Consider the following 22,337-nt stretch of genomic DNA (forward strand, 5'->3'; position numbering starts at 1 on the left):
CAAGATCCTTAATCACATCTTCAAAGTCCCCTTTGCCATGCCTGATGACAGAATCACAAATTTGGGGGATTAGTGTGTAGGCTTCTCTTGTAGGGAGTCATGATTATTCTACCACAACCACTAATTCTGGACTTCGGGTTCTCTCATTCATAGAACAGGGGTAATAATATCCTCCAGGCTATCCGTGGAAGTAGAAAGTACAAGCTTTATCTAGGGGGTCACTCAGTGATTGGAGTCTTCCTTATAAAACTGTCCCAGGTCCCTTTCTCAGGACTGAAATGTGGGCAAGACCCTCACATTTTTCAACCCCCTCAACAGCGACTGAGCAGATAGGCATTCAATGGCAATTATTCTGTCTGCTTGGGTTGCGGTAAAAGAATACCATAGACTGGACAACTTAAACAGCAGACCTCTATTCCTCATAGTGTACAGGCTGGGAAGTTCAAGGTGAAGGTGTGGGCAGCTCCAGTGCCTGCCCAGGGCTCTCTCTCTGGTTCCCAGGTGGATGCCTTTGTGTGTCCTCCCATGGCAGAAAGAGGAATAGCTCTGGACTCTTTCTCTTCTTATAAGGATACTAATCCCATCATGCCCCCCACCATGATCTCATTTGAAATTAATCACTTCCCAAAGGTCCCACTTCCAAATACTGTCACACTGGGGCTTAGGGCTTTAGCATACGAATTTGGGGGAAGTGGGGGAAGGAACACATACATTTAGTCCTTAACAGCTATCTCACTTACATCTCTACTTAGTGATTCAAAGAATAGGAAGTATCGTGAGGAAGACATGATATCAGAACCAGGAGAAGGTCCTATGACTTTCTAAGTTCAGCTATAAACAAACCTTCGCTGCCTTGGGCCTGTGGCTGCTCCTCTCTGATGGTCCGTGGTCTTGACTGCAAAATGTGAGGCATCAGTGTGAGGCACAGGATGGTTCTGAGGACCAAATGAAGCTGTTTGTGTGGAGGCTGGGCGGGTCGAAGTGCTCCGAGGCAGCCGGAAGCTGTGGTTTCTACCTCCCGAGACTGTGCAGAGCTTCCTTTCCTGTGGGCAGAAGTCTCATAGGACAGGGCTCACAACAGTGCAGACAGGAGATTGGAAATGGGGTTAGTGGCAGCAAAGTGGGCTTGACTTCCTCCTCATACAATTCCTACCAGAAAGGCAGAAATGTACAATAAACTGAGCACCGATAGATCAAGAACATGCTTTTGCACATTGTTTGATTCATCAATCAGAGCGGGGCATGGCTGTCATCAGTTTACAGTTGAGAGGATTGAAGATCAAAGGGGTCATGTCTCCATGAATAGTATTAGTAATAGCAGCAGTATCGATAGCAATCATGACAGTAATTAAAATTGTAGCAACCACCAGAGTCATCATAGCAGAAACTCACATTTGTGTGCTGTTGAGGTGCTAGGCCTGAGGCTGAAGTCGTACATTCATGATTTGTTTATCCCACCTTAAGTGGTAGGTGTATTCATCATTCTCAGTGTCAGAAGAAACTGAGCTTCATAGTGGCCGAGTAAGGATCACAAGTCCAACCCCGGTGAAGGGCATGATTGGCAGAAGCCCAAATTAAGCCCCTATCATCTGCTGACCCTTTCCCGAAGCAGTGCAGCCTACCAAAGTCCTTCCTCTTCTACTGCCAAGAAGTGAGGATTTTTTTTTTGTTCTGAAAGGTCCTCAAGCTCATGGCAGCCTGGTACTGTATTTAAAGGGTGCCCTTTGCTGCCTAACTAGGGCAAGGGAGAGCCAATCGGCTGTTCCCCACTGGCTGTGGAAAGTTCCAGCTCATCCACCCTGCCTCTGTAGCTGAGTCGGGGAGAAAAGGAGAAAGTTTTCCTCCCGCAGCTGGGCCACCAAACCAGCAGAGCCTCCAGCCGGGGTGGTCTCAAGGAGGCCCATTACCAGCTGGAGTGACAGAGTGTGGTGAGCCTGCAGCTCATCCCGTGTCTAATGGAACAGAAACAAGCACCCTGCTGCCCTGGTTTTCCAGTGCCTCGTCGGGACTCTGCGAGGTTTATTAATCTCAGCGTATAATGGAAAATGCGTTGCCACGTTAAATCCAGAGCCACTGTTCACTACTCCGCGGATTGAAGGCGGCAGGAATCTTTGTCTTATTTACACACAGTGCCTGTGAGAGACACTTAGGGCAGAAGAAGCCATCGTAAAAATCCGTGCGGAATTTGAAAGTGTGCATTAATGCATGTGACCAGATGGTTCTAAAATATGCCACTTTAACCAAAAATCATCCTCTGAAAAACTCTTCTGAAGAACATTGACTGTGCATAATAACTGCCTTGAGTTGGGCCATTTTAGAAAACATATGAGGTACGGGATGAAGGTGAGGGAGGAAAATGGTTCCTACTTAGCATTACTTTGTCCCTCCAAAAGCCTGCATAGGGGGAAAAAATTCCACCCAATACAAGAACCGTGACAGTACTTAGACCATTTAGAATCACTTTGAGTTATTACCCAGAAATTGCTAACCACTGCTTTCCAAGTTATATATTTAATTTTATTTTTTTAAAAAAAAAAAGGTTCCAACCTTTTTTTTGTGGGGGAAGGGTAGGGGATGGAGTCTTGCTCTAGGCTGGAGTGTAGGGGTGCGATCCAGGCTCACTGCAACACCCGCCTCCTGGATTCAAGAGATTTTCCTGCCTTAGCCTCCTGAGTAGCTGGGATTATAGGCACCCGCCACCACATCCAGCTAATTTTTGTATTTTATTAGAAATGGGGTTTTACCATTTTGGCCAGGCTGGTCTCAAACTCCTGACGTTAAGCGATCCACCTGCTTCGGCCTCCCAGAGTGCTGGTATTACAGGCGTAAGCCACTGCCTGCGCCCAGCCCCAACTTCTTAAAAGCCAGAAACAACTGGCTGTTAGTTAGCTGTCATAATATCAATACTAGTGTCTGCATGGAGGTTTGTCTTGCAAGTTTTAAGGTCTATCAGGACATGCATCTAATAATCCTAACACTGTCATCCTGACACTTGAGGTCTTATTATCCACTTCTCCCTTAGCTGTGTAAACAGATGAATAACCTACTCTGGATTTACCCAGATAGTGCTTGACACCACACACAATGAGATTGGAGGCTCCTGGGTGTCAGCCTCTGAGGCTGGCTCATTACAGGGGAGCAGAATGCTTCCCAGGTAAGCCATCATTGTGAGGCAGGGGGACTTAAGGCCACTTTGTCTGAGGAACACTCAGGTTTGCTAACCATTGCTCAAAATTACAGGATACCTGGGGACTTTATGGGCAGAAATGTGACTTTCTATAGCAAAGATGTACTGTTTCCCAGTCAGAAGAATCAAAAATAGAAAAGTGCTTCTTTGTCTCTGTCTTTTGTTATTAAAACAATTAGGTGCATTTTCCTTGAATCAAGGAAGTTTTTTTTTTGAATAAAACGTTCTATTTCATATTACTGTTCAAACTTGACATCCACATTTGAGTATGTTTAAAATATTACCATTTTGTTGACACTCACCTGTATTATGTCTTTCAGTTGGTCAGTCATTTAGTTTATAATATACCATTTAAGGAGCAGTAGGAGAAAAGGGAAAAAGTTAAATGTGAATGATTCCTTTCGTAACTGCAATTTTACCGGCTCATTTTTGTACCTATATGATTATGAAGCAATTTGCATGAAATTTACACCTTTTCAAATTTTGAAAATTGCCTTGTTGATAAAGAATTGCTGTACTTCTCAATACTACACTGATTAATCACAGTTAGAGAGTAGACATAACATTTTTATTAAACTCTCAGTGAGCAGGAAAATTAGCACTTCCTGCAATAACGATACTAATTTCATTAGTGAACATTTTCATTTATAAAGTGCTTCTTCCTCATCTTGAACCTCTTATCCTTTTCTTATTGACCAAAGAGAGGGCATATCTTTGGGAGCTGGTAATAAACCATATTCGTAATATGATGTGACCTCATCGACAAGCTGCAGCTTCTAGCTGATCATCTTCCTTGAGCTTCTAGCTGATCATCTTCCTTGACCATAAATATCCTTCGGTATCTCTTGTCACATGGCGCTCTTAGAGCTTCCTCTTTGAATTTCAAATGTGATAAGAGATGGTTTCCATGCTCAAGAGCTTGCAATGGGATGGTTATTGGCAAGATTAAAACTCTCCAACTCACAGGTAGATATAAAGATAAAGAAAATCCAGTATTTTGTTGACTTTTGTTCATATAACTTTATTGGGTGATTATGGTAACGGGGAAATAGGTGAGAATACAGGAAAGGCTTGTGGCCCTGTTTGCCTTTTAAGAAATTGAACTTTGCAAACAAACTCAGGGGAAGCTAGTGAGGTGGTAATAAAGACTGCTAGACTAGGGGTCTGGGGCCCAAGTATTTTATTAATATAAAAATTTGCATATAAATGCCCAGTTTCACTACCAAGGGCTTTCTGAAACATTGGTAGTAGATGAAGTAATGCAACAATTTTTTTTTTCTTTGAGGCACGGTCTGGAGTGCGGTGGTGCAATCATAGCTCACTGCCACCTTGGTCTCCGGTGCTCAAGTGATCCTCCTGCCTCTGCCTCTCGAGTAGCTGGGATTACAGGCAGGCATCACTATGCCTGGCTAATTTTTTAATTTTTCTTTTATAGAGTGTCACTCTGTTGTTCATGCTGGTCTCCAACACCTGGGCTCAAGTAATCCTCCTGCCTCGGCCTCTCAAAGTATAGGGATTATAGGTGTGAGCCACCAAGCCTGGCTGCAACCGTTACTCAGCCAACTTGCTGTTAGAAGCCAGGAGTTTCTCAAGTTTCTGAGAACACAAAGGCGAACCCCAGATAAGCCAGGTTTACAGAGTGTACGTTCCAGTGGAGGAGCCAGCACAAAAAACACCAAGGCAAAATATATTCCAGTGGCGACGCGTTTTCAGAAACAAACACTGCAAAGGGGTAGAAAGGAATGGCAGGGGAGAAGGCGGGGCAAGCTTTGGAAAGGACAGCCAGGCAAGGACACAGTTTCAGAGGTGAGAAGGAGCTGGCAGTGTGAAGAGCCGCAGGAAAAGTGTTTTGGGCAGAAGGAACAGAAAGTGAATCGGAGTCCCATCAAGGCAAATATTATTCATTGAATTGCCCAGGCAACTTGTTCATGTGCCCTGTGATTTCTGAATGTAGAATTGAGGTCTATTTTTGAAGGGAAGTATTGGTCCTTTCTTTGTGTCTGTGAGGGAAAGTTTACTGTGTCTACTTACAGTAGGAGAGAAATGTACATGTCTGAAAACCCACTGAGGGAGAAAGGGGCAGTGACGGATTCTAAATGTTAATAATGCAGACAGCCTTTTCTTTATGTGTCGATTTTTGTAAATGTATTGCTTATATAGCTTTTTATGAGCCAATAATGGCTTAGAAAGGTAAATGACTTGCCCAAGGTCATACTACCAGTACACCTGGGAGCCAAGATTAATCTTAGATGACTTTGTGAAATGTCCCATTAAATATAAACATGCGTGTGTGTGTGTGTGTGTGTGTGTGTGTGTGTGTGTGTGTGTGTGTATTGCATTGCATGCATTACAGCTTAACAGATGCAAATTCATTTGACACATTATGTTTTAACTTTATTAATAACCTTTTGTGGGCTAAGGTCTTATTTTGCCTGCTTGACGTATAGATTTTAAAGGGCAAGTGCCTTAGAATACAAACCGTCCTGTAAAGAGTATCATATTCTCAAAAACATGTTCATACTCATCAGTCAGAAGGCATTGCAGTTGGCTGGGCGTGATTGCTCATGCTTGTAATCCCAGCACTTTTGGAGGCCAAGGTGGGTGGATCACTTTAGGTCAGGAGTTTGAGACCAGCCTGGCTAACATGGTGAAACCCCATGTCTACTAAACATACAAAGTTAGCTGGGCATGGTGGCACATGCCTTTAATCCCAGCTACTCAGGAGGGTGAAGCAGGAGAATCGGTGGAATCCAGGACACGGAGGTTGCAGTGAGCTGAGATCGCGTCACTGCACTCCAGCCTGGGCAACAGAGCTAGACTCCATCTCAATTTAAAAACAAAAAAAAGAAAAAGAAAAAAGAAAGAAAAGAAAAGTAAGGCATTGCAGTTAATAAAACAATGATAAATTATTTCACACTCACCAGATTGGCAAAAAATTAAGTAATAAGGCAGTAACAAGTATTGGAAGGATATGGAGAAATAGGGAATTTTATTCATTACTGAACTGAAATAGCCATTTTGAAAAATATTTTGGTATTACCTAATTAATACTTAACAGCTCATGCAATTTCGTTCCTATAAAGATGCCTAAGAGAAACTCTTAAGAACTAGGGAAAGTTCAAGAATGCTTCTGGCATGTTATTTGTAATAGCAAGAAACTGTAAGGTCCCCAGAAGACATCTACAATAGAATGGGGAAATCAGTGGACACACATTCCTGTATAGTAGTTAGCGGTGACAATGGATGGCTACCAGAACCTGCATCAACATAGAAGAATCTCAGCAATACAATATAGGATTAAAACAGCATTTACAGCTGGGCATGGTGGCTCACGCCTGTAATCCCAGCACTTTGGAAGGTTGAGGCTGAGATAGGCAGATCACTCGAGCTGAGGAGTTTGATACCAGCCTGGACAATGTAGTGAGACCCCATCCCTACCAAAAATACCATAATTAGCTGGGCATGGTGTCATGTGCCTGTGGTCCCAGCTACTTGGGAGACTGCTGTGGGAGGGTCACTTGAGCCCAGGAGGTTGAGGTATATGTAAGATTAACACCACATCCTCAGTGCATCTGGCAACCTGAAGTTATAGCTATTCCAGTGTAGTATATCTGCTAAACAACTGTGTTCTAAATACTGAGAAAAAACAGTATTAGGGAGATCCTAGTCTTCAATAGTCTAACAACTTTGAAAAACAAAAGAAAAGGAAAGAAAAAGGCAGTTTTGATGTGTTGTCTGGCCCTCATCCCCAGGGGTAGAACTAACACCAAGTGTTAGGGCTACTGAGGGATGCTCAGGAAACCAAAAGGATTTCTGCCTGGATGGTGAGAAGGCCCAAATTGTCTGCTTTCACTCCATCCTAAGATCCTATGACTTCAGCTTTGCTTTGATCCTGGGACATTGGATCTTTCACATTCCCTCTCTTAAGTCATGCATTTGACACATATTTATTAAGCACCTACTGTGTGATGCATATTTAATAAGCACCTACTATGTGCCATTATAGATCATCATACAGTTTTGAAAGCATAGCCTGAATGATGATGACACCCTCCTAAAGCCACTATCTGGTTGATTATTTTTAGCGCTATGAAGCTAAAAATTAAATCAAATCACAATTCCATTTACTTTTAACCCAACATGGTGAAGTTATCAACATATAATGCCTCTCTATACTTGAAGATGAAAAATGCCTAGATTAATACTGCATGGGACATTTTAAAACATGTAAAAAAATCTATTTTCATAAGGTTACATCTTTTTACCTCTTTGTATAAAACATGCTATATTAAAAGAGATTAAATTTTACTCTGTGGAGGAAAATGCAAACACAAAATTATTTTTTTCATTTTTCAGTGCATGTACTGGATTAGCATTTATTTATGAGGCTTTTTTTAATCTAGAATATATGGAAATCTTTTCTTGAAGCACAATATAATATTGAGTTGGGAATGTTGTCTGACAGTTTCTCTCTTACCATTGCATAGAATGATTCTCCTGTATGAATTTTTAAAAGAAACTTCAACATACTCTGCATTTGAAAGGGAAGAAGTAATCGCCATAATCTTGAGGAATCTTTTAAATAGGCTTCCTTCCAGTTCTTGTATGTTTCACCGACTTTTCTGCAACAAATAGTGCTTCTATGATTTTTCAGAACTCAAAGTGTCTACTGTTCTTCCTTTTATTCAAAATGTATACTTCATAATTGAAGTTCACCTCCCAAAAGACGTAGCTTGGTTCAGCATAGAGCCATGATGTGATTTCTTTTTGTTCCTTTTGCACACTTTCCTTGTTTGGAGGGATTGGGCTTGGATCCTTCATTCTCCATGAGGCAGGTGTTTTTCCATTTCACTTTCCGTAAGTGATGAAGCTGCATGACCATGGAATCAGAGATCACCTAAAAATGCTGCTTTGGGACTGGTAGCTCATATGTGTAATTCTAGCACATTGGGTGGCCCAGGCAGGAGGATCACTTGAGGCCAGAAGTTTGTGAACAGTTTGGGCATCATAGCAAGACTCTGTCTCTACCAAATAAAAATATTAGCTGGGCATGATGGCTTATACCTGTAGTCCCAGCTACTCAGGAGGCTAAAGAGGGACATCTCTTAAACCCCAATGATTCAGACTTCAGTGAGCTGTGATTGTGCCACTGTACTTTAGCCTGGGCAACAGAACAAGACCCTCTCTCTTAAAATAAATGATGCCTTGGGTATCTTAATCCTTTCTCAAGATTGCTTCTAAGGCTAACATTTCTGTGCCTCCCCCACACTATCATCTGCTCACTTTTATATATCTTGACCATTTTATTTTTCATCCCATCTTCTCTCCATGTATTAGTTAGCTATTGCTGCATAACAAATGACCCCAGAATGCAGTGGTTGGTCTATAGGTGGTCCTGCTTCAGCCTTCTCATTCTGTAGCTCAGGTTGAAAGTTGTGTCATGAATTGGGAAGCATTCTTCTCTTGGTGCAAATTAGTTGTCACCAATGTCTCATAAGGGTTTGGCTGAAACTTAGCACATCCCATCACTTTAATTGGCTAAAGCCAGTTACATATCCAAGCACAGTTTCAGAAGGGAAATTGTATGCCTTCTAAGGAGGAGAGAGGATGGAAAGTGAATATTTGCTGAACAGACTTTCTGTCCAGTTTGTTGGATTTGCTGGTGGTGCAGGGCAAATATATGTTTAAAACCTTGTTTAGACTTTAGCCTTCTTCTGAGCAGAGCTTTTAAATGTGAGCATAGTTTCCCTAAATTCCAGCATTGCTGCCAAGGGTAAAGGGTGCCCTGACCATGAGCTCATCGTTTAGCTGGCTCACCTTTCATTCAACCCTGAGTTCACCAGGAAGGATGTGCATACAGCCCTGGGTGTGATGCCCTAATTTTGAGCCAGACCAGCTACAGTTCAAGTTCAAACCATTCCACTTCCTAGCTTTGGGACCATGGACAATTTAGTTATACTTTCTGGGCTTTGGTTCCTAAATTATTTAAAGGCGGATGATTATATCTACATTCATTGTTTTTCACAGAGACCTTTTGGACAATTCCCCAGTTCATAGCTCTGGGAGGCCGTGTGTTAACACTCTGTTTGACCCATCTTCCTAGCAGTCTTGGGGAAGGGGCCACTTTGCAAAGAATCTGTTGGTAGGGAATGTCAATGACATGACTTTCAGTTTAGCACATGTACAGATGACCTTGTCTGGGCTTGTGCCATTGGTAATTCAGTTTCAGGATTTCACTTTGACAGAATGTATTCAACTATGGTTTCTTGCTATCAATTGTACCCTTATGGCCACAGTTTTTCCCAATAACCAAGACTCACTAATTAACATTTTCACAAGAACATTTGTCACACAGGTCCAGATTTCAGAGGAAAAAAGTACACAGCAATTGTTCCTGTAGACACTTTATAACATATTTGGGGAACATCACTGGCCACCTGCTTCAGAAAGTACTTAGCTACTGTCTGATCTTAATATAAGATGCTATGCACTAATTAAGCTGTTGTTGATGCTTTCTTGCCTTTTGACAATTAAAGATAATCTCATACCACTGGACTAGTCTTTTGCCATTCAATTTTATATTTATATATAAAGATGCATGCATGCTAAATTATATATTACTTCTTACACACACACACACACACACACACACCCCAAATTTAAAAAGACAGATACATAGATAGGCAGTTGTTATGATCTGTTTGAAAGAAATTCATTTCCAGCTATGGGTCATTTGGAAAAAGATCAATAAGATGCATCAACATTATAAGCAAATGAAAATGAATACAACCTCGTGGTTTTCTGCAAGCATGGTTTTCTGCGTGGCTTCCTGAGTTGCATCTCTGACACTTCGAACGTGTATTATGTGCTGTAGAACAGCTGTCTGTGAACAGGTAAATGGGAAAGGTGCATCCCTACAAATAAATATCACCTGTGATGCTGTTATGGCTTTGTTGATTGTGTTGATATTACTTATGAACTTTCTTGCTTTTCAGAAACCTCCACCACAGAAGCAGCATTAGCAGTAGCGTCACATCTTACATCTTCTGCGTTTTTCCCTTTGCCGTTTTCATAGGTGTTTGTTTGCTTGTTTTTTTCATATTGTCAGCCACTTCATCATGTTTGGTCTCTCGTTTTTGGCTCACTTTTTCTTTCTGTTTCTAGTTATTGTGGCTGTTAAAAAAATCAATTTAATGATTCAGCAACAATTATGAAGTTCCTCTTTGTGGGTGCTACTTTACTAAGTGCCAGGGATGAAAGGGCAGATTTTGCTTTGTTATTAACTAACAGCTTAGTAAAGGAGTTAAATACTTACGCATATGTTGACAGTATGGGCGACGTGGAATGACAGTGGGTCAGCGAGGCAGGGCAGGCTCCAGAGATGAAGAGATGGCTGAGCCAGGTTGAAGGGCAAACTGAGTTCACCAGACAAAGTAAGGAAGGGCACCCAGGCTGAAGGATCACGGGAGGGGACAAGCATGGGTTCGTCTTAAGAAAATATAAACCGGGGAGTAGTCAACAGCACGAGACAAAGTGAGTGAGAAAGAAGGATGCCAGCTAAGGTGCAGTGATGTGCCAGAGACCGTGGAGGTGGCATTCTAATTAAGAAACAGAAGCCAGGAAACTCCTAAACTTCCAGGTTATGGAATAGGAGAATTGATGAAATGTTAGAGATCATCTCTGTCTCTGTCACATTACCGATGGAGAAGTGGGTTGAGAATTAGTGTGTTTTCACTTTGTTTAAAGAAAATAAATATCATCCACCTTGCAAAGTAGTTGTGAGAAATGAAATGAGGAAATAATATCTTTAAATCTCCTACCGTGATACCTGGAACACGGTAGTGCTTGGGAAGTGCGTCTCTTCTTCTGAAATGAGGCTGCTTGGAAGACTCGCTGAAACCCAAGGACAGTGTCTCTGCATTTCACTCCCAGTCATAGACTTCAATTTTGAATGTTAAAATGCAGGTGGCTGTGAGGGAGTCTTCTGAGTCACGCCAGTGTTTAAGGCATGTGCTCTTTGCACACGTTCCTGCTTTCCCCAAAGCCTATTGAAAGCAAGGGCCTTGTTTGCTATTTTCTTTGACAGTGGGGGATTTCTTTTTCTTTTTTTTTGTTTCTTTTTTTTTGAGACCGAGTCTCGCTCTGTCACTCAGGCTGGGTGCAGTGGTGCAATCTTGGCTCACTGCCACCTCCACCTCCCAAGTTCAAGTGATTCTCCCGTCTCAGCCTCCAAGTAGGTGGGACTACATGCGTGTGCAACCATGTCCAGCTAACTTGTATTTTTAGTACAGACAGGGTGTCACTTTGTTGCCCAGGCTGTTGTCCAGCACCTGAGGTCCAGCGTTCCACCTGCCTCGGCCTCCCAAAGTGCTGGGATTTCAGGCGTGAGCCACTGCACCTGGCCTCCAACAGAGGCTTTCAATCAATGCTGAGCATCAATTACACATTGATTGCCTCTGTGATTGCAGGTAAATAACACTGTTTTGGAGCTAAGTCACTCATCAGAAGCAAGGGCTCCTGGCAGATGCCCAAAGGCATTGACCAGTGGTTTCTATCATGGACAAATTGCGAAAAAAGCCTGAACTCAAGTCACAGAAGGAATTTATTTAGCATAAGCACACTTTTCTACGGCATTACCTTCATGATCTAACAACTCTGGTGTTAGTGTAACTATAACTATAGGAACAACTTTTGTAATATTATCTTGTTAGCAGAGTATATGAATAATTTGAAGTCAAAATTCAGCTCCACAGAGTGCCATAGTGAGAAAATCACGACAAAGATTAGTCTTCCGTGAGAAGTTTGCTAATTATTCTTTGTTTAATAATGCCATGTAACATGGCCTTCATTAGAATGAATTCTTTCAACACCTGCTATGCCTCTTTCTCTTCAGACATGCCTTCTGATTTCCTTGGTAGTGTCTGCCCACCAGGTGATAACTTCTGGTCATAAGTCTAATTTAGTAGATATCTGTGAACCCTTCACAAAGAGTAATCTATTAAAAAAGAACAAAAAAAGTATATCTGTGAACTTATTAAATGACTTTAATGGTATGAAAATCAGCCATCAGCCTTAGTAGCGTGGTTGAATTTTCTTGTTAATTTAAGCACTTTCTTGGTTATTTTCTGATGTTAATCATTATTGTATATCCTTAATGTGCAGGATATGACACTGTATAACAACTGTTTTAAAAATATTTACAATTCTGATCTTATAAAGAAAAAAGTTACATATGGTCATTTGAACTAATTGCTAAAATGACACTACATTAATTAGATAATTAAGGGTCTTGAGTGTGCGGCTATTGTATTCATTGGGCTGGAAGCCAGCGTTTTCTATAGCTGAGAAAATGGGTTAGCATAATTCAAAATTCAATCGCTGTACCCTTTTTCTTATGAATAGATAATACAGAATGAGTCTTAAATCTGGATGGGAAAAACTAACAGGAACTGGTTTTATTTTAATTAAGTTTTAAAGCACTTCTAGGCCGTCTCCTTGTCTTTATAGTTTAACCCTTTGAAGTTGTGACTGCCAGCGTGCTAGGCTTCTCTCATCTTACACATTAATGGTAATGATCTTTTTAGATTTATTGTAAACCTCTAGGAATATGTTATTTTTTTTTTAACCAATAAATGCCTTGAAACGTGGAATCAGAGTCTCTTTCCCCTCGGGCTCCTCCTCATGGGGAATAAATGCTACCCATAGATTGAAGTAGTTTCTATCAGTACATTTTTTAGGTGCTTCAACTTATCAAGGTTATTTGTCAGGAAAATTATCTCTTGTAACACGAGGCTCCCTACGTTTAGATGACAGGACTTAATACAAAAGTTTTTCCCATACCAACTAGTAGCGTAAGTTGATTTCATATCCTTTTATTTTATAAAGTTTTGCTTATCAGGTTTGTCATCCTCTATTTGAAATTAAAATGTGTGGTCTCGAGATGACCTTACAGTAACTGACCCCCAAATCTAATCACTCCGTGCATCTGTGAAAATCGACAAATATGTCAGGTAGAACTTGGGACATCAAAACATTGTTTTAAATATTTCATTTGTAGGCAAGGCAAAGATCATTTTCAGGTTAGTCCTCTGAGAGGGAACGCTGGGTGCAGGAACATCTTTGGTTTCTCTGCTCTGTAATCGGCACTCATTATCTATGGCTTCATATGAGCAGAAAGTGTACATTTATATGTTCTGCATGAGTGAGTTATTGATTGGATTTACGGCCAGAAGAATGTTTCTAAGTGGTCAATACATGGCCAAAGTGTGTCAGGTGAAGGTAAAAATAAAGTAAGATCTATACTTTTGATAGCAATTGCTGTTGGATTATGTTAGGCTTGTCATCTGAGGTTACTGTTGAATATAGTTAAAAATGTTAATTGTATTAATTTAGACAAGAATGTATTTTCAATGCATATTTCTTATAAATTGGAAGTATCAATGTTTTCTTACATGTAGTGATTTATTTTTTCAAAAATTGTGTTTTGTATATGACCTGACATTGATTGGCTTGCCTACATTCTCTTTTGGTGTATGAGGACAGTTTAAAAATGTGGATATATTTTGCACATAATTAAAACATTATGTATGGCTGGGCGCGGTGGCTCATTGCCTGTAATCCCAGCACTTTGGGAGGCCGAGGTGGGTGGATCCCAAGATCAGGAGATCGAGACCATCCTGGCTAACACAGTGAAATCCTGTCTCTACTAAAAATATTTTAAAAAAAATTGGCTGGGCATGGTGGCACATGCCTGTCGTCCCAGCTACCAGGAGGCGGAGGCAAGGGAATCTGTTGAACCTGAGAGGCGGAGGTTGCAGTGAGCCGAGATCCTGCCATTGCACTCCAGCCTGGGCAACAAGAGTTAAACTCCATCTCAAAAAACAAAAACAAAGACCATTATGTGAAATCCTTGTGTTTCTAATTATTTGTTGACCCATGACAACTGCACAAAAATGTGATCATCCTATTGGTTGTTGATTGATCCAGCCTTAGCTGGATGCCTTTATCTCCGATTAGTCATTCCTAGTAGGTGACTGATGACTCCCTGCTTAACAGTAAACTTGTTATGCATAATTAGAGTTATTAGAAAAGTCTTTATCACGTTGAGCAAAAGAAAGGCTCCCAGCTGTTTTCATCAGGGTCCTTCTTCCACCCCTTGGTTGCAAAATGCCCTGGAGACCCGTTACGACCTATGTCAGTTATGAGAGGCCCTTCCAGTGATGTACCAAGAACCTCCTATGGGAACCAGAGCTCTGCTAATTTTGGGGACAAGAAATAATGAAAATAAGTGCCTTGTCCTTGAGGTGTCCTAGTCTTATGACCAAGTGCATGTTGTCAAATGCATATTTCATCTACTTAAGCTCAACCTCACTGGAGAGACCTAGGAACTTACAGAGTGCAGGTGATTTCTCCATTCCCCTCTCCGAGCAGAGAAAGACAGGAGTTAGAAGAAGTGAATCTTTTGTTTTCGAAGTCTTTGTACTTGTGAGTCTCTTAATGGGAGTGTCTTGTAATGCAAAGTCTTTAAAGATGTGTGTTCTGTAAGCCCAGGAGGCTGTTTTATCCTTTGGTTCAACCAAAGAACAGGGCCAAGCCAGTGTTGAAGCAACAGCTAATTCTCTTGGTCCTCCTGAGAGAGAGGATATAACTGGCTCTAAAGGAAATGTTGGCATTTCTGAGTAATTCTGACAGTACTCAGATCTGCTTCGTGTACCCATTCTAGAAACTTACCTACTCAGTGTAAAATGAGATGCCACTGTGGCATCTTCAGAGGAATTCAGAAGCATGTCTTAATGACTCCATTAAGAAGAGTTCTGTTTCTGTTTTCTCTGAAAAGCATCCCAGGTCATAAAATGTAATGTGGGATTGTTGGTTTTGTGGGAAGATGCTCTTGGCAGCAATTCCTTGAGAGGAGGCCTGGAAATGTCAGGGTCCCCCATTCATCTTCCCAAGCTGGGACTGACCCAGTGATAAGAAAATGATAATGCAGGTGCCTTCAATGTCAAGCCATCGGGGGAGGGTGGGGGTGGCTTGGCCCAGGAACCCATGCCCTGATGTGGTGTTGGTAATCTAGAGGGTTTTGAGTTAAGTGCTTTTGACATGCAAAATCAGAAGTCAAGGGCGAAGCTGCCTTTTAAATGCTCTTTCTGAAAGAGTCCACTGCAGATGTAATTGAGCCTCTCAGGTGAAGAGCTTTATTAGAGCAAAGCTGGTTAGTGTTGCATACCTGTTTGGGGGAATATTTTAGGCATCCTCACATAACTACTGTGTGACATTGCTGAAGGTCCCCAGCCTCCTTGCTCTTCACTTAAGAAGGAAAATGCTGTTGCAGAAATGTTGTCTAAGCTTTCCCATTCACCGTGGCCCAGATCAACCTGTCCCTGCCTTTTGTGATCACAGTGTGTAATTATAAAGTTGTTCGTGTGTTTGGTGTATGTCTTCCACAGTGGAAAGTAAGATTCGTGAGATCTAGGACCGTGTCTGTCTTGATCATTTCTGCTTCTCCGAGACTAACACAAGGCCTGGCGGAATCGTTGTCACCATCACCGTAGCTAATATTTATTGTCATATACACTTACATAAGACACTGTAAGAGGGGCTTTACATGAATTATTCCCACCCACGGAGTCAAGAGTCAAAAGCTAACTGGCCAAGATGAAACTGTATGCATCTTGGAAACCAAACACTTGAATCCATAACCCCAGGATGTGACTTTCCAGCCTTGGGATTTCGCTGCACGTCGCTTAATCTCTTGGCTTACATTTCCTCATCAGTAAAACTGAAATAATAACTCCCATCTGCTGAATTTGCTGTAAGGATTAAACACAAGGACTGATCTAAGTCCGGCATGTAAAGAGAGCCCATTACAAGTGAACTGAGGTGTTATTTTTATATATACCTTATAAAGTATGAGTGTCAGGCATGCTATTGAGTGAAAGAAGACAGAGTCTTAACAGAGTACGTTTTCTATGCTATGGTACCGTTTGTGTAAAGGTGAAAAGCAGGCAGGAATTTTTCATGTGAGAGAAGTCAGAATAGCAGTTACCTTTCCAGAGGGTGGTGATCTTGAAGGGACAGGAAGGACTCTTGTGGTGTGCTGGAAATTTTCCCTTCATCTGGTGACCTGATCATGTGGGTGGGTGCATGTGTCAAAGTTCATCAAGCTGTACGCTCAATATTTATGCACATTGGTGCATGTAAGCAATACCTCAAAACATTTATTTGAGAGAATTTTTCATTCATTGACAGAATTTTTCTTCTTTCTCAGTCTAAGCACATAGTGGGTTTTCCCAACAACCGGGGTACCTGAGGGCTGGGCGGTAAAGAGGCAGGAAGGCTGAGATGACCTCTTGGCTTAATTCCCTATTCAGCTGAGGCCTCTACCCCTGGCCTGTCCAAAGGTAGTTATGGATCTTTTACTCAAAACCTGAACCTAAGAAGAAATTCTTCAGCCATGTCCCTGTGAACTAAATTTACTGTCAGATTTACAAGGCTGTGGTTCTGACCACCCCCGGGCTATTTCTGACCACACGGACAGCTTAAATGATGTGGCCCATAAAATGTAATCTGCAAGCTCAGGCTGAATGTCTATCTATTTAGGGCCAAGAGGAGACCAGGCCTTGGCAGCAATTCTCCCTGAGGTAGGATCTTAAGCTGAATGGAGACCATCACCCTGGTTGCCAGCCCCAGGATGCTGGGAATTCCTTAGCATTCTGTTTCTGTGGGGATCAGCTACTTAGCTGTGGGGTGGATTCATATATCCGTTGACTACCTCCCCAAAACAGGGTCCACTAATGGGCCCCAACTCAGCTCTCACTGGCCAGGAGTCCTTGGAATGAATTTAGCAAGCCCGAGGCCCCCAAGAGGCTCTCTCGGAATTCTGTTTTCTCCTTGCTTTTCCTTATGGCGACCCCACCAGGACTCCTCGACTCAGTGACGACCCCCCTTCTCAAGTCACATCACGGTACAATCTGTTGTTGTTGTTGTTGTTCTGCTTTTTGCCTAGTTTGTGCTTGTCTCCTCCATCGAGGCCTGGTTCTGGTCCCTTCCCGTGCACCCCCCAGACAGGGGCGGATTCCCGTATCATGGTGCACTTTGGCCTGATTCTGTGCGCTCTGCATTAGAACTCATCTTCTGGAATCTTTTATTGTCTTGTGCTCTCATCCAAGCTGCACATCTTCCTTCACTTCGGAGACTGGGTGATCAGCGTGGTGGCTCATTCCTGTAATCCCAGCAGTTTTGGAGGCCGAGACTGGAGATTGCCTGAGCCCAGGAGTTTGAGACCAGCCTGGGCAATATAGCGAGATGTCATCTCTATCTAAATAAGTAAATAAATAAACAATTAGCCCAGGTGCAGTGGCTCACACCTGTAATCCCAACACTTTGGAAGGCTGAGATGGGAGGATCGCTTGAGCCCAGGAGTTCAAGACCAGACTGGGCAACATATCAAGACCCTTTTTCTTTAAAAAAGAAAATTTTAAATTCAAAGTTAAGAAGTGGAGGTTGCATTGAGCCAAGATCATACCACTGCACTTCACCCTGGATAACAGAGCACGATCTTCCTTTTTTTAATAAAAAAAAAAAAAGAAAAAAAAAGCAGCAAAGAGATTTGGTGGCAGGACGCCATGATAGAATTACTGTAGGTAACCTAAGGCAAGAAAGCTCTCTCCATGTCTCTGCTTCCTTCCTGGTAAAATGGGGAGGTAAGACTAGATTTCTTCTCCTTTAGTGTTACTTTTCTAGTCGAAGTCTATTTATTATCCTCCGCACCTACCACCTGCCCGTTGCTGGATTAGAAGCTGTTTTACTCATTATCCAATTGAATTCTCCAGCAGCCTTGCAAAACACTTGTTACCTCCATTTTAGAAATGAGAAAATGGTGACTCAAAAGATTAAGAAACTTGTTCAATGTAACCAAGTCACAATTGGAATATTAAGAGTAATGAGCGTTTATTAACTGCCTATTGCACGTGTAGGATTTTGCTAAATGTTTCATATCGATCCTCTCGTTTCATCTCAATCATAACCCTATGATGAAAATGCCATTATTATTTCTTTGATAGAGCAGAATTTTGATTTAGAAAGGTTAAATAATGTGCCCAGTATCATCTCTCTCTACCTGATAGGTCTTTAATTTCAGACTCAGGTTTGCGTGAGTCCCAAAGTCATGCCATTGTTACTATATACCATGTTGCGTGACTTCATATCCCGGATGGAAAAATCCCCTCTCCCACTTTTCTTACCGTACGAGATATGCCAAGATTCTATAGCATCTGAATTTGAAAACCTCTACTAATTCATGAGGCAGTCTATTCGGTAATGGCATGATATCGCTAGCATTCCTTTTTTAGAGATAAGGTCTCATCACTCTGTTGCCCAGGCTGGAGTGCAGTGGTGCAATCATAGCTCTCTGCAGCCTTGATCTCCCAGGCTCCACAGATCCTCTGGCCTCAGCCTCTTGAGTAGCTGGGACCACAGGCAGATGCCACCATGCCTGGCAATTTTTTTTTTTTTTTTTTTTTTTTTTTTTGTAGAAATGGAGTCTCCCTCTGTTGCCCAGGCTTGTCTTGAACTGGGTTCAAGCAATCCTCCCACCTTGGCCTCCCAGAATATTGGGATTACAGGTGTGAGCCACTGCACCAGGCCTAGTTAGTATTCTTTAAATTTTTAAAACAACTTTTCAGAGAAAGCAACCAAAGGGAGCATAACTCTGATAAGAATTAAAAAGAAAATAAAACCATTCAGCAACTCTCTTACAGAGTTTTATCATCATCCCATTCATAATTGATTGGAAACGTACATGAATCTTTCAAGATAAGTGTCTTATTGATTATCCTGAAAACAAGCGATCACTTGGCATCCTGAGATTCGCTCACTGCCCTCCCCTGATTACCGTAAACAGAGATGTTGATCAGAAGAAATGTCACTTTCTTTGGCGTTAGATCCATAGGACGTTTTGAGGCGCTGGATAGGAAGTGGAGAGAGTGAAGCGGCCCAGGTGGGGAGGTGCTTGATGGCTTGACCATGGCCTTCACTTTGCTTTTTGAGGAGCTGGAAACAGACATTTGTTAGACAGCTAATACAGTCTTGATCTGTTATATGATCCTTCGGCCAGGACTTTTTCCTGGTAAATGTGCAAAATGTCCCACTGAATGCCAATTCATTGCTGTCAGGAAACATTAAGTCTCCTAAGTGACATCCTTTTTCTCCATGTTTGCTTATGGTTATGTAAATCAAGCAGGCCTCCCCCTTGGAAATGATTGCGGTGTTTACAAGGAACTTAACCTGGTCTGTTGTAGTTATGGCAAATAGAGAAAATACAAATGTGACCTGCAATGCAGTTCAGCGTTAGTGGCGGTCACAGCACTGCTCTGTGGCCCTAACCCTTGCATTCCTGCTGGCGGGCCTTACAGGTGTGCAGAGAGGGTTAGTATTGGCAAGGTAAATGGATAAGCAGGAAGTTTCCCCTGGGTGGCTCCATTGCTCCAGGTGAAGCCCTTGAAATACTCTCTAGGTGACAGTAGCCTCAAATTTGAATAGGTTGTAGCAGTTGGCAAACAGAAGGAACCCACACTCATGGGTTAGGGTTCAGATAATGGAGATTCCAGCCATTGCATTCAATTCCCAGCCTGATTTCTTAAGGCTGCCACTGGCTAAATACTTGGTTTATATCTTGGGGGGCCAGGATGGGGCTACTCTGTACTCAGATGAGGCTTGCTCTCAGGAAGTTCTCGTTCAGCAGCAAAATCTGCCCTTTTGGGGCTCTGAAACTAAGTAGACTCACAACTTGGTTGCAGCAGGTGGGGAAGAGGAATGAAACACTCTTAGTACAATCACAGAACTTGCAAAAGCTGCCTGGAGGACCAGTTAGTCCATTTTTTTTAAATGCGGACACAGAATCAGAGAAAGTGATTCATTCATTCAGTCACTTGAGTTCTTGTCTGGTGTTCATTCCTGCTGAGATGTCCCAGGTGCCTCTTAATGCCTTTAACATCTGCTAAGCATATTTAACTTATTAATATAGCACCACTTTATTGAGCAGCTACTGTGTACCAGACACTTAGCCTATGCTTTTTGGCATTATGAGGTGAACCCAGAATGGCCTCCGTGGAGAGGCACAGGTTTACCCAGGATGGTGGTAGTGGTGATGGCGTGGTAGTGATTGTGGTGGTAGTGATGGTGTTAGAAGAAGAGGAGGAGGACCGTGGACTTCTCAGGAAGAAGTGGCAGCGCCCTTCTTTGTTTCTTATCTCTACTGTTTAGCAGCCACTCTGCAAAGCCTCTTTCTGGGAACGTGGCCATCATACAAGCAAATGAGACATCTATTTCATCAGAACCAACCACCTTATTTTGACCTGATCAGTTACCTGTAGATTCTCCCACCATTGTACTTGTTTCTCTCTCAACCAATTCTATTTTAGCTCTCATGTTTTGGCAAGGTTGAGTCTAGTATTTCTGTTGGGATCTGGGGAGCATATGGAGTGTTCTTTCTTAATTTTTAGAATTTCTTGTCGCAGTAAATGCTAAGGAGGGAAAAGAGGGAGAAGGAGAGAGGAAAAGCAAAGCAAAACAAAATAGAAGAGCAAAAATGAAGAGCATTTAGTCCATTCTGCATTGGTCCTCCTTGATGGGGAACACATGCCAGCCAGGTCACCTGATTCATCTAATTGTGATTTTACTGACGGTCATTTCTACCCTGTTGGTATCCTCAGAGGTTGTTGTGAATGGGGCTGATACCATCTTTCACTAGCTCCATGTGGCTGGCTCTTCTATCCTGGCATTCCTTTCCTCATCATCTCCCCAGCCTCCCTGAGATTCTCTATGGCACACAGTAGCCCACCTTGGCGGAACCTGCCACTCTTCAGCATCTCCCCAATGAGCCCTTCTTTGGGGCCCCTAGTTATGCTACAGTAGAGAGGTGGTTGCTTAAGCAGTAGTTCCTGGTAAAGGCATAAAGACGACCCCTAATTGGATGATAAAATGCCCCGATTGCATCTAAAAACATAGACTTATGTGGGTAAAAGTGTAGCTTACAGCTCTTTACCTTCTCTTGGTTTCTTCTCATTTAACTGTTTTGTCATCTCTCTGCTGGCTTTTCCCCCCGTCTTTCTCCTTTCTGTAGAATAATATGTGGGCTGTTCACTATGATGCTATTTCTTAGCTGGAAGATAAGAAAAGATGGAAAAATCTGGGGGAATGGGACTTTTCTTAAGGAGCTGGTGTTTGTTGGTATTTCCCAAGAGCATTTCACAATTAGTGAAATACCTGAAGTCTGCGGTCACTCAACAAATCTTGTGCTGTTTTATGTGTTAGGCACTGTGGAAATCAATGAACTATGATTCCTGTCCTTAAGGAGAGAAACACATATCGGATAGGAAAATCGTTTACCATATCTGGTAGATATCAGGCATTCAGCTAAGAATTGTGGAGGAAATCAAGTGTATTGGAGACTCTCTCTCGCTCTCTCTGTATATTATAGATAGAAATAAATTTATTTTACAAATAAAATAGAAATTTATTTCTTATGGTTCTAGAGGCTGGAAAGTTCAAGATGCAGACAGGTTTGGTGTCTGATGAGGGCTGACTTCTGTGCTTCAAGATGGGACCATGTTGCTGTGTCCTACATGGTGGAAACAAGTGTGTTGAATATTCTAAGAAGAATCTGAAGGTGACATAGTATTATGGGAGATAGATCCAAGATGGTGGCACTGGTCAAGAAGGGTGCAGTTGAAGGGTGTAGCCTTCAACTCTTGTATTATTTGAGCTGCTCACTGAAAAATAAATAAAATAAATAGGATTATCCCAGTTGGGGAAGAGGGAAAGGATTTTCGGGAGCACATTAGAGAAGTAACATTGAAAACACAAAGTGTATTTCTTGACAGATGGTAGCACTAGGCGTTGAGGAGACGTAAGTGAGCTCTCCTGCAGTTTGTGTGTTAAGGCAAACAGAAATGTAACTCAGTGAAACAGTTAAGAAATTTAAGGCCTTTGGAGAGAGAAAGTATCGAGAAGGCACATCTTCTACATGGTTGACGGGAAGAAGTTGCAAGGTCGGGTAGAGGGGGTCAGTGCCAGGTCTAGTGGGTTTCCTTTGCAAGACCTGCTTTCTAGCAGATCACGGTGTAAGCCTCCAATGGGAGGTGTGCCTGGG

The 22,337-nt window shown here is 42.1% G+C and overlaps 1 protein-coding gene across 1 annotated transcript in view; it reads left to right on the forward strand.

Annotated features, from left to right (window-relative positions):
- Positions 1-22,337, forward strand: part of WWOX (WW domain containing oxidoreductase) — a 1,123,669-nt gene that overhangs the window by 476,363 nt on the left and 624,969 nt on the right. The gene's annotated exons all lie outside the window — the stretch shown is intronic.

The sequence above is a fragment of the Aotus nancymaae genome, unplaced genomic scaffold (assembly GCF_030222135.1).
Source record: "Aotus nancymaae isolate 86718 unplaced genomic scaffold, 86718_ANA_hifiasm-v0.15.2.pri h1tg000030l, whole genome shotgun sequence".
NCBI lineage: Eukaryota > Metazoa > Chordata > Mammalia > Primates > Aotidae > Aotus > Aotus nancymaae.